The following is a 12,184-nucleotide window of genomic DNA, read 5'->3' on the forward strand; positions in this document are numbered from 1 at the left end:
GTGTGCCACCACACTTGGCTAATTTATTTTTTTTTTTATTTTTAGTAGAGACAGGGTTTTGCCATTTTGGCCAGGCTGGTCTCGAACTCCTCACCTCACGTCATCCACCCATCTTGGCCTCCCAAAGTGCTGGGATTACAGGAGTGAGCCACCGTGCCTGGCCAGATTTAGTTTTTCATAGACTACAGATCTCTGTGAGAGTCTCTGAATCTGTAAATATCCTCATAACAGTGACATTATTTCTGTTTCTGATTATATGTCAGTGCCTCTTTGCGGGGGTAATCACTTTCTGTTTAACTTTTGCAGCTACTTGGGAAGCTGAGGTAGGAGAATCGCTTGAACCCGGGAGGCAGAGGTTGCAGTGAGCGGAGATCGCACCATTGCACTCCAGCCTGGGCAAAAAAGAGAGAAACTCTGTCTCAAAAATAATAATAATAATAATAATAATAATAATAATAAATATTTATTATGTAGTGTTTGAAAGTAACCCGTATTTGTTTAAAATCTTGCTCTGCATTGATTAATAATGTTTAAAATGTGGACAGTTTCCCTATAAAAGAGATGCTGTAAGAGAAGACTCATATAGAGTCTGCATCATATTTGTAATTTGGCTCTTTCTTCTTCCTAAAAAAAAATACATCAATGACAGAGGTACTGTCAGCATTTTTGTTATCAAGTTAAGCAGTTCAGGGGGAAGCCGTAGCCAAGGCAACGCCATTTGCCAATTTTGCTTACTCTGAAAGGTTACTAGCCTGCGGGGAAAGAGCGTAAAGGTTAAGGTTCTTACTAATCCAGAACACTTAAAATGACAGATGTCAACTCTCATGATCTTACCTCGTGTAGGAATGTGTTGAGCTTCACTGGAACAAGTGATTTACTTTCCTGGTGCCCCCTCACAGTGTGAGCTTCCTTTCAAAGTCACTGTGCCGGCCTTTCATCCCTGCATCTCTATTCTGGGTTGACTTGTGGTTTCCCAAAAACATATGTTGGAATCCTAACTCCCAATACCTCAGAATGTGACCTTAATTGGATATAAGGTTTTTACAGAGGTAATGAAGTCAGGAGGGTTGACCCTAATCTAATATGACTGGTGTCCTCCTCAAGAAGGACCTTTGGACCCAGAGACAGATGTGCACACAGGGAACACAGTGCAGGGACACATAGGGAAGCAGCCCTGTGAGGAGGAAGGGTTGGAATAATGCATGGACAAGCCACAGAACACCGGAGGCACCAGCAGCTAGGACATGGGCATGGAACAGATCCCTCCCTAGAGCCTCCGGAGGCAGCATGGCTGGCAGACACCTTGATCTTGGACGTGTGGCCTCCATCACTTTAGCTACCTAGTTTGTGGCACTTTGTTACAGCAGTTCTGGAAAACTAACTCAGCCTCTAAAGCCTAACTGTGCCTAACAGGACTAGGACATCAGGAAATGTTTCCTGAATGAATGAGGGAAATTCATCCTCTCCCAGGATGCCTTTTTTGAACAACCACACTGAAAATGATCCTTCCTGGCTCTGCACATCTCTAGGACTTGTTTTGGACTAAAGCAATGAAATGTAGTGCTATGAGGGTTCAGGACTCAGCCTTCCACCGTTTTGAGCTAAAAGGTTTTTGGGGATAGGGCTTTATCTTTGCATCTCCTTCATCCTCCATCACTGTGACTGGCAAATTGTAACCATTTAATAGCTTCATTTCCTACTCTGTGACCAACTATACAGAATTTGCATGGTGAAAAAAATGTTAATGCTACTGAAGAGAGAACCCACAAAACAAACCAGAGATGGTTCTTGTGAGTGTTCAATTATAAGACACAGACCCAAAGAGACTTGAGAATAACAGACCTTGGAGAAAGCGTTATCTAGCGGGTTGTTGGAAAATAATTCAGGAGGATATTTCAGAAAGCAGAAGTAATGCAAACAAAACCATGGATAATGGATGAGATACACAAAAAACAGTGAGGTGTAGGATGTGAAATGGCTGTTCAGACTGAGATGGAGAGAATATGGGGAATTTGCTGAAAGTTGTAAAATTGCAAAGAGAGAAGCTGTCAAGTTTGGATTATAAAATACCTATGTAGATATTTGAGTTTCTTTTTTTTAAACTTTTACTTTTTGTGGGTGCATAGCAGGTGTACACATTTATGGGATTCATGAGATACTTTGATACAGGCATGCAGTGCATAATAATCACATCATATAAAATGGGATATCCATCCCAAGTATTTATCCTTTGTGTTACAGACAATCCAATTATACGCTTTTAGTTATTTTAAAATGTACAATTAAATTATTGACTATAGTCACCTTGTTGTGCTATCAAATACTAGGTCTTATTTATTCTTACTATTTTTTTGTACCCAATAACTATCCCCACCTCTTCCCCAGCCCCCCACACCCCTTCCCTGCCACTGGTAACCATCTTGATTCGCTTTTCTTGAACTGCTACATCAACATCTCAGGGACATATTCTCCATTTGTTTATTCATTAATCCATTCTTTTAGTAAATAAGCAAATAATTATGGTAGAGGTTAGTAATATACTCTTGGGAAATGTGAGCTGAGTCATAATTATCATATTTTTCACTAGGCATGTCCCTTGTGTCTAGTATTTTTCCTATCAAAGCTACTTCTGTAGAAATAAAGTTCACTAATTGATTGTCTCCTATTTATCATTTTCTTAAAAAGATGGGCTGATATTGGCTGTCCTCCAGTCTTATCATTGCTGCCTTAACAATAAATTACATCTCTTTAGAGTTTCTGCCCTTTACCAAGGCATTAATTTTAGATATGAATGGATATTAAAATAACTTAAGATTTATTTTTGATCCCTAAAATATTTACACTCTTGATTAATGAAAATTATGTTTTTATAAGCTTATTATCTTTCCCAGCACATTATTATCTTTACTGTTATTATCTTTTCCTGACCATAGCTACATCCCCTGCCCTCGGGGTCATCATATTAACCTTCCTGTACCAGGAGAACAGAATGCATTTCCAGCCCTCTCCTAGGGATCCTGCCACCTCTACTTTTATGTTAAGGACACATTAAAAATGCATTCTCCAGCCTTATATATTTCTTGTATGCTCTCCCTCTATCTTTTTATGGCTTTTTTTTTTTGGTCTGGGTTTACCCATTACCTACGCTAATGTTTTCTATTATTAAAGATCTACAGTTGCTTATCTGCAATTTTTAATTCTAAAAGCGAAGTTATTAAAATGGTGAACCCCAAGCAGACCCAAATTTATTTAGCAGCAAAATCTGAATGTACTGACTTTGGGGCTATTTGCATTTTTTAGTAACTCTGCTTAATGTGAATGTTCATATGTTTTATTGCAAAAATAGTAACATATGTGATTACCACCTAGTCACTAATATTTAGTGTATATACAGTATGACCATTCTAATATATGAAATGAATCTGAATCTAAAGCAAATCTGATACCAAGGCTTTAGATAAGAGATTGTACAGCTGTCATATCAATCACTGACATTTGATTATCTGAATAGATTAATATATCAATCCACATTCTTACTAATTACATGCTTCACATTGACTGCTTCAAGGGCTGGACTGAGTTTGTGTTGAGAAATACCCAAGAAAACTAGACGTAACTGCCAGATTTATGGAATCTTCAGAGTAGTAAAAGCTCTGTTCAAAAGAGAGAATCCCTGTTACTTAAAACAGGAATACATGAATCTTTTCTGAGTAACAGAACAAGCTTCATTATGTATTATACTTTCAGTTAACAAAATGTGTTTCAGGACACAGACTCACTTGAGGTGAATAATCTCCTCATCTGCTACATCATTTTAAAAGGTGTCATTACTCAAACAAGGTCAAAAGAATAAACAACAGAAGAGGGAAGATAAAAGATCATTTTCTGGGAGAACCATATGTGTGTGTGTGTGAGTGTGTGTGTGTGTGTGTGTATATATATATATATATATATATATTTTAGTAGTAGTAATACGAATGGCCTTAAAAAACGACCTGGCCTAATAAGAACAAATGTTCTGAATCAAAAAGAGAGAAAAGATATTTGGAAATCCAGCCTAACCATGTCCTGGAATCATGCTGAGAGATTATACCATAACATTCTGTTAACCATAGTCCCAGATTAGCAATCACTGACAAGCTATTTTCCCTCATGTCTATTTTTCACTTATTTCTGAAAGAATGAAGAATTAAATCCGCAAGGAAATATAGAACTTTTTAATTCATTGTGAAATTTTCTTCTGGTTGGGATTAGATATATTCAGGTTATTATCCATCTCTGACATAGGTTTCAAGTTCCCCTCTGAGCACCAGACTCCATTTCCTTTCGGATGTCAAATAGTCACATCCAAAACTAAGTTTATTATCCCCATATCCTTACCATCACCAAAGCTATTGCCCCTGGGCTTCCACCTCTCAGTAAATATCACAGCATTTACCAGCTATTGGCTTGAGCCAATATGCGTGGAGTTATCAATGACTTCCCTTCCTTCACACTCCACGATCAATCCATAGGCATATCCTGTCAACTCAGTCGTTAGACAGATCATGTCAGTCACAGCTTCAGAGTATATGTGGAGTCTGACAACTTTTCCTCACCTCTGTTATTACCGTGACAGCCCAGTTGCCCACCATCTCTTACCTGGACCATTGCCACAGCTTCACATCCCATCTTGCTTCTGCCTTTGCAACTGGCTTCCAATTTAAATCTATAGAATTTTATTTTCTTTAATTCTTGCTGCAAATTGCCACATATTTTATGCACCATATGAATGTAGTCATTTTCAATAAAGAACTGACCTTATTTAGATAAAAAGAAATAAGCAACTTCGACTGTATTCTCTGCTTATCTGTGGCTTCAAATATTTTATGCTATGTTGTCCTTCTAGCTGCTCTTTAAAAATGTCAAGCAAGATCCATCCTTTGTACTAGCTGTTCAGTATCTCTGAAATTTTCCCCTATAGCATAGATAGCTTCCTCAATTCGTTTCTTGGGTAAATTATCTCTCCCTGATAGAATTCTTCTAGATAACCTAACCCCTAATGTGCACAGAACACACACACGTGACACGCACGCACACAGCTCCCACTGCCCTCCCCACCCCACCCTCCTCCAGCCTGTGTCTTCCCTGGTTTTGTGTTTCCTTATGGAAGTCATTATTTCTTGTTCCCATGTATGGAATTTTGTTTTTTTCCTGTCTGTCTCTTCTCACTAGGAAGATTTTATGCAAAGGAAGAAAATGTTCTCTGAATAATATTATTGAACTTTGTTTTTTAAAACTTTCTGACAAAGAGCATACAATTTGCTGTAACTGAATTCTTGTTTCACTGATCTTTATCAGTGTTGAGAATTTTTGAGATCCAAAATGTAGAACTGTTCTAACTGGGAAATCTAAAAAAGTGTCCACCAGCTGTCATGGGACGTTTGTGGGGCAGTGGACAAAGTGCATTAGTAGATCTCCCATGGCCTGTGTGTATTTCTTCCTAATTGTTTTCTTTATTTTCTGGGCCTGACTGGAGCAAATGTGAGTGGAACTAACGGAGGAGGCAGAAGAAAGGTCAGAGGTTGGAGATCTGCCGATCAGCACTGAGCCCAGAGGCAGCAGCTGTCTGGACTGACTCGGTACCTGCTATGAGAGAGCAGGAAAGGATGGCAGACACTGCAGTTAGCACAGAGACGGAAACATTCTCAGTCTGAGTGTGTGTGTTACATGCCAGACACACAGTTGGTCGACAGTAGGGAAAAGGGAGGCTGAGGGTGTGGCTGGGTAGCTACCAAGCTGTGAGCCAGTCAGTGATGGGCAGCGACACAGCGAGTCAGAGGAAGAGCAGGTCTGCAGGACACGTCAGCCCTGCTGCCAGGTGTGGTGTCAGCCCAAACAGCTGCACCTGTGGGTCCAGAGGTGGTCAGCGGATATCTAGTTTCAGTCGGCCTTCATTCTGCCTCTGGCTGTCGTGGCCACTGGGTTACTGAAATCATGGCTTGTTTCCTTCTGTATCTCTCCATCTTCATGTACAGCTTCCCTTTATCCAACACAAAGTCAGGCAGATTGTCCTTGTAAGGCAAACTAAACATTAGCAGAGGCAAGTACACACACAGAACACTCAGGAAGTTAAAGAACATTCTTTAGTCGCTTGAAGCAAAAGGGCTTTTCCTGGCTAGGAAGCAGAAAGCAAACATTGTTTCTAAACTTGAAGCTAATGCCATCTACCATTTATGAAGAGCTCTCTGTGCATAAGGCTGTGTGCTCTGGGTTTCCAGCACTCCCACATTTAATTCTTGCACAATTCCCGTAAGGGTTACAGTTTCCAAGAAGGTAAAGAAATAGTCTCTGGCGGTGAAAGGGCTCTTTTTCACCTTGTTTCCTAACTCCATTTCTACAATAGCAAAGGAATGAGAGACTTAGTGATGTATTTGTCCTAACGAAACATTCTCACTTAATTCTTATATATATATATACACACACACACACACATACACACACATAAATGATCCTCCTGCAAAGCAAAATATATGTATATATGTATACACATAATATAGATAAAGATATATGGATATAAAATCCATCTGAAAAGCAAAGTGTAGAGAAAAAAAGAAGAACAAAAAATCCTGCTAGGATGTGGTGCCAATTGAATAGGAGACATTTCTTCATGTGGATTTAGAGTTGAGCAGAGTAGCCCAAGCTTTAGAAGTTTGTTTGAGATGGATCTGTGCTAGCCAGGAATGTCACATCAAGTGACACCTCTACAAACGGATCTTTCTAATACTTGTGGGCCTTCTTCACAAATTAAGGGTCAGCATGGTGTGTTGCCAACTTCACAAATTATTCAGAAGATTTGAGTTTCAGCTGTAGGATGAAATGAGTTCAGGGGCTGGATGCGGGTGATGGTTGAACAACAATGTGAATATGTTTAATGCCACTGAACTGTACACTTAAAATGGTTAAAATGGTAGATTTTATGGGATATATATTTTACCACAATAAAAATTATTTAAAAAGGTATCCTATGAGTTAAATAGTCAATGGGCTATATTAGTAGTGCATGAGCTACACAGCCTTGTGTTACTTTTTTTCTCTCTGATTTTAATTGGGTCTGATTATTGGTAATATTGGTAATATTTGGTAATATTTGAGCAACTTGCTTTTAATTGTAGGCTTTTGAAAAAAACCATTTTTTGTGGATTCTTAAATATTGTAGTAAATGGAAATGCCCTTTTTATGGGAGCCTGTGCTGGGGCTTCACAGTCACACACAGTTGCCTTTGAGAACAAGAATCAGTTATAAACTATGTAAAGTTGGGTAATCTAACTTCTCAGAGTTCTGGCTTTCTCATTTGTAAAATTTTAATTGGGTCTGAGTTTTAATAATAAAACCTTTATTCTGAAGGTTTTATTATATTTTTCAGAATAATAAGACTCCTAAGGTTAATGTTTTTAGTCTGATGTTATTGATTCAGTCCCGTTAGTGTGAGGGAGAAGCCTTCTGTGGTATCATGCCACTAGGAACACAGAGGTACCACCTGTCAAGAAGGATTTAAGCCATTGTTGCAGTGACTGAGTGAGATGCCAGTACTCTAAGCTCCACAGGCAAACACATGACCTTGAGAAATAGCAGAAAATATTTTAACATATATTTATGTTAGATTAAATGGATAACTGCCTGGGAATTTTATAGAGTATCCAAAATAGCAACTGTGGGGTGAGTGTTATCAAATGATTAAGCATGGAAGTGAAGTACAATAACCATACTCTTTAAGGAGAAGCCCTTCCAGCTCTCTTCCCCACTTTGTGCCCTTCATCTGGTGACAACATCTTAGAAAGCACTTGTGATGATATGAAGAATAATGGGGCTGATCCGGAATCTAACTGATTTATTCCACAGTAATGGTTCTGTTTTGTCAGGGATTCTGTCGTTTTGTCAAATTTAAAATCAATATAGCAGTTCAGTATCATTTTGTTGTTGTAATAGTGAAAATCCTCAGTGATCTCTTTAAGCTGCTCTGTCTTTTAAGAGAACCTCTACCACAGCCCCAAAGGGGACCCTATCAGTGAAAGTCTGGTTTACCAGCCAAATCCTCAGATATCTCTCTAGTTCCCCATTGGCTGTGAGTCATTTGACCTTCTGAAACAGCTACCCTAGAATTGTACAGATATCTTAAAAGGTATTAACTTTCATTTTTATATCAGTGACATTGACAAATCAGAGAAGTGTGCTGGTCTAAGCAGTTTTGTTTCAAGCAGTATCCTCTGTTTTACTTCTATCCCAGATACTGATGAGCAGGGGTGTTTTTCTACACTGAAACTTTGGCTATAGTGATAAATTATCTCAATAGGAAGTATAACCCTCTATATAATTAGTGAAAGTTTTACTTAAACAAAAGTGAATATTCTAGTTTCTGATGAACATTCACTAGATAATGGTTTTCTTGTTTAGAGAGTGTATCTTTGTATGCTTCTGTAGAAAATTCCTGTGAGCTGCTTTTTTTTCCTCTTTCATTGTGATCAATTTTTTTAACTGATTATTCTATTTTAAGTAATATTTGAGCAACTTTCTTTTAACTGTAGGCTTTTGAAAAATCAGTTTCTGTGGATTTTTAAATATTGCAGTAAATGGAAATGCCCTTTTTATGGGCGCCTGTGCTGGGGCTTCACAATCACACAGAGTTGCCTTTGAGAACAAGAATCAGTTATAAACTATGTAAAACTGGGTGATTTAACTTCTCAAAGTTCTAGCTTTCTCATTTATAAAATGAGCATAATTGTGTGAGGAAAAATAAGATTATCCACTTAATGAGCTTAACTCTGCACTTGGCAGATAATAAGCTCCCATAAGACCTTTGTTGTTATATTTTTTCTTCTTATCTCTGTTGCAGCACTTTTCTATTATTTAAAACTTTTTCTATCAAGCAGTATGGTCTGTTATTCTTTCATATAGTTTTGTTCACTTATAGCATACTATGTCAATTTTCATAAACAAGATTGTATCTATATAGATACATGTAATAGAACATGAATATGTGTATCAAACACTATAAAATTTGAATTTATGCATATATAAGGATGCTTATAAAATGACTCATATTGATGATTTTTTTTTCAAATTGATGAGTTTCTAGAAGGCAAAATAAAAATAACTAGTAGGGAAGGCAAATAGAAAATTTTGTTTGGCTCCGTCTTAGGAGTTCAAGGAGAGAGGCCTGACTAAAATTTCTATTCAGAGATACAAAAATGTTTTAATACTTATACGTCACAGTATATTATCAATGCAAAACCTCATAATCTCTTTTCCTCTTTCCCTCTTAATGTTGCTATGATATTCTCAAATTCTATATATGACTTTTTTTATAATTTGGTCTCAGAGAGGCTGAGTTTGGAGTTTCCTTTATTTTGTGGCAATAAAGATTTATTTATTCCTTCATTCCTGTAACCCTGAAAAAGAATTTTAAGCCCTCCTCACTAGGGTCTATCCTTATTTTCCTATGATACAAAGAGTATTTCATTTAGAGAAGAGACTAAACAAGAGGCATAAAAAATAGGAACCAAGTAAAAATTATTATTATTTGATCCTTGAAAACACACATAAGAAAATCACCTGGGCCGGCGTGGTGGCTCATGCCTGTAATCCCAGCACTTTGGGAGGTCGATCACCTGATGTCAGAAGGTCGAGACCAGCCTGGCCAACATGCTGAAACCCCATCTCTACTAAAAATACAAAAAAATTAGCCAGACGTGGTGGCGGGTGCCTGTAATCCCAGCTACTCGGAAGGCTGAGTCAGGAGAATCACTTGAACCCGGGAGGCAGAGGTTGTGGTGAGCCGAGATCATGCCACTGCTCTCTAGCCTGGGCGACAAGAGCGAAACTCTGTCTTAAAAAAAAAAAAAAAAAAAAAAGCAACAGCTCACATTTTTTAATACTTTTTTTTGGAAATTAATAATCAGAAATACCTCCCTTTGTATAAGTTATCAATTAAAATTAAAAGAAGCAAATACTGTTTATAATAGATTTAGAAGGCATAAAATACCACTGGCAGGCAGGAGAGGGGTGAGAAATGTACAAGCTACATGGGAAAAGAAAAGGTTAAAACATTACTATGAGGTATATAAGGAGATCTGCGTAAATTCTCATTTATGGATATGAAGACTCAGTAATGTAAAGATGTTAATCCTCTCTAATTTAACCCATAATAAAATGATGTAATTCAAAATTTATTTTGAAGAATGTTCATTCAAGAATAAACAAGGCAAGTGTACAGATGCCAGCAAGATGGTGAAATAGGACATTCATCTGCAGAATCATCAATTTGAACCACTGCTGACATCTGAAATACCACCACAAGAGCTAAGTGGACTTAAAGAAAATAGAACAATAATTCAAAATAGCCAAAGCAATCCAAAGCAAAAAGAACAAAGCCAGAGGTATCACATTACCCAACTTCAAACTAAAAGGTTACAGTAACCTCAACAGTCTGGTACTGGTATTAAAACAGACACATAGAACAATGGAACAGAATAGAGAACCCAGAAATAAAGCTGCATACCTACAGCCATCTAATCTTTGACAAAGTCAACAAACATAAGCAATGGGGAAAGGACTATCTATTCAATAAATAGTGTTAAGATCACTAGTGAGCCATATGCAGAAGAATGAAGCTAGAACCCTACATTTTACCGTATATGAAACTGAACTCAAGATGGATCAAATATTTAAATGTAAGACCCCAAACTGTAAGAATCCTAGAAGAAAACCTATGGAACACCATTCTGGACATTGGCCTTGGGAAAGGATTTATAAGTCCTAAAAGCAGTTGCAACAAAGACAAAAATTGACAAATGGGATCCAGTTAGACTAAAGAGCTTCTGCACAGCAAAAGAAACTATCAACAAAGTAAACAGACAACATACAGAAAGGGAGAAAATATTTGCAAACTATGCATCCAACAAAGGTCTAATATTCAAAATTTATGAGGAACTTAAGCAATTAGGCAAGCAAAAAGCAAACAACCCCACTTAAAAATGTGCAAAAGATATGAACAAACACTTCTCAAAAGAAGGCATAAACATGGCCAATAAACATATGAAAAAGTGTTCCACATCACTTCTCATCAGAGAAATGCAAATTAAAACCACAATAAGATACCATCTCATACCAGTCAGAATGGCTATTACTAAAAAGTCAAAAAGCAACAAATGCTGGTGAGGCTGTGGAGAAAAGGGAACACTTATATACTGTTGGTAGGAATGTAAATTAGTTAAGCAACTGTGGAAAAAAATTTGGAGATTTCTCAAAGAACTTAAAAGAGAACTACCATTCAACCTAGCAATCCCATTACTGGGTAGATATCCAAAAGAAATCTAATCATTCTACCAAAAGGACACATGCACTTGTGTGTTCATCATGGCAGTATTCACAATAGCAAAGACATGGAATCAACCTTGGTGCTTATCAGTAGTGGATTGAATAAAGAAAATATGGTATATATATATATACACCATGGAATACTATGCAGCCATATAAAATAATGAAATCATGTCCTTTGTAGCACCGTGGATGCAGTTGGAGGCCATTATCCCAAGTGAATTAACACAGGAACAGAAAATCAAATACTGCATGTTTGCACTTGTAAGTAGAAGCCAAACATTGATAACTCATGGATATAAGGATGGCAACAATAGACACTAGAGACTACTGGAGGGGAAAGGGAGGGAGTGGGACAGTGGTTAAAAAACTAACTGTTAATTAGTACCTGGGTGAAGGGATCATTCATACCCCAAACCTCAGCATTACACAATATACTGAGGTAACAAACCTGCATATGTACCTCCTGAATCTAAAATAAATGTTGAAAAAACTAGAGATCCGGAACTGGGACTGCTCTGATCTGAATGTGTCCCTCAAAATTTATGTTATGAGGGAGTGGGTTTCTTATAAAAGGACCCTACTTTTGTCTCTCTCTCACCCATGTGATGCCTTCTGCCTTGTTATGACACAGCAAGAAGGCCTTCACAGATGCCACCACCTTGATCTTGAGCATCCCAGTCTCCAGAACAGTTACTAATAAATTTCTGTGTATCTAAAACAGGAAAAATAATTCAAAAATTAGTAAGTCATTAAATGAATAAAATGAGAAAATTAAAGATTGAAATTATACAAAAAACTAACAAATTCTGGAGCTGAGAAATGCATG

The 12,184-nt window shown here is 37.5% G+C and overlaps 1 protein-coding gene across 1 annotated transcript in view; it reads left to right on the forward strand.

Moving 5' to 3' along the window:
* LOC129044594 (contactin-associated protein-like 3) overlaps positions 1-12,184 on the forward strand; it is a 237,117-nt gene that overhangs the window by 53,338 nt on the left and 171,595 nt on the right.

This window comes from Pongo pygmaeus, chromosome 13, assembly GCF_028885625.2.
Source record: "Pongo pygmaeus isolate AG05252 chromosome 13, NHGRI_mPonPyg2-v2.0_pri, whole genome shotgun sequence".
Taxonomy (NCBI): Eukaryota; Metazoa; Chordata; class Mammalia; order Primates; family Hominidae; genus Pongo; species Pongo pygmaeus.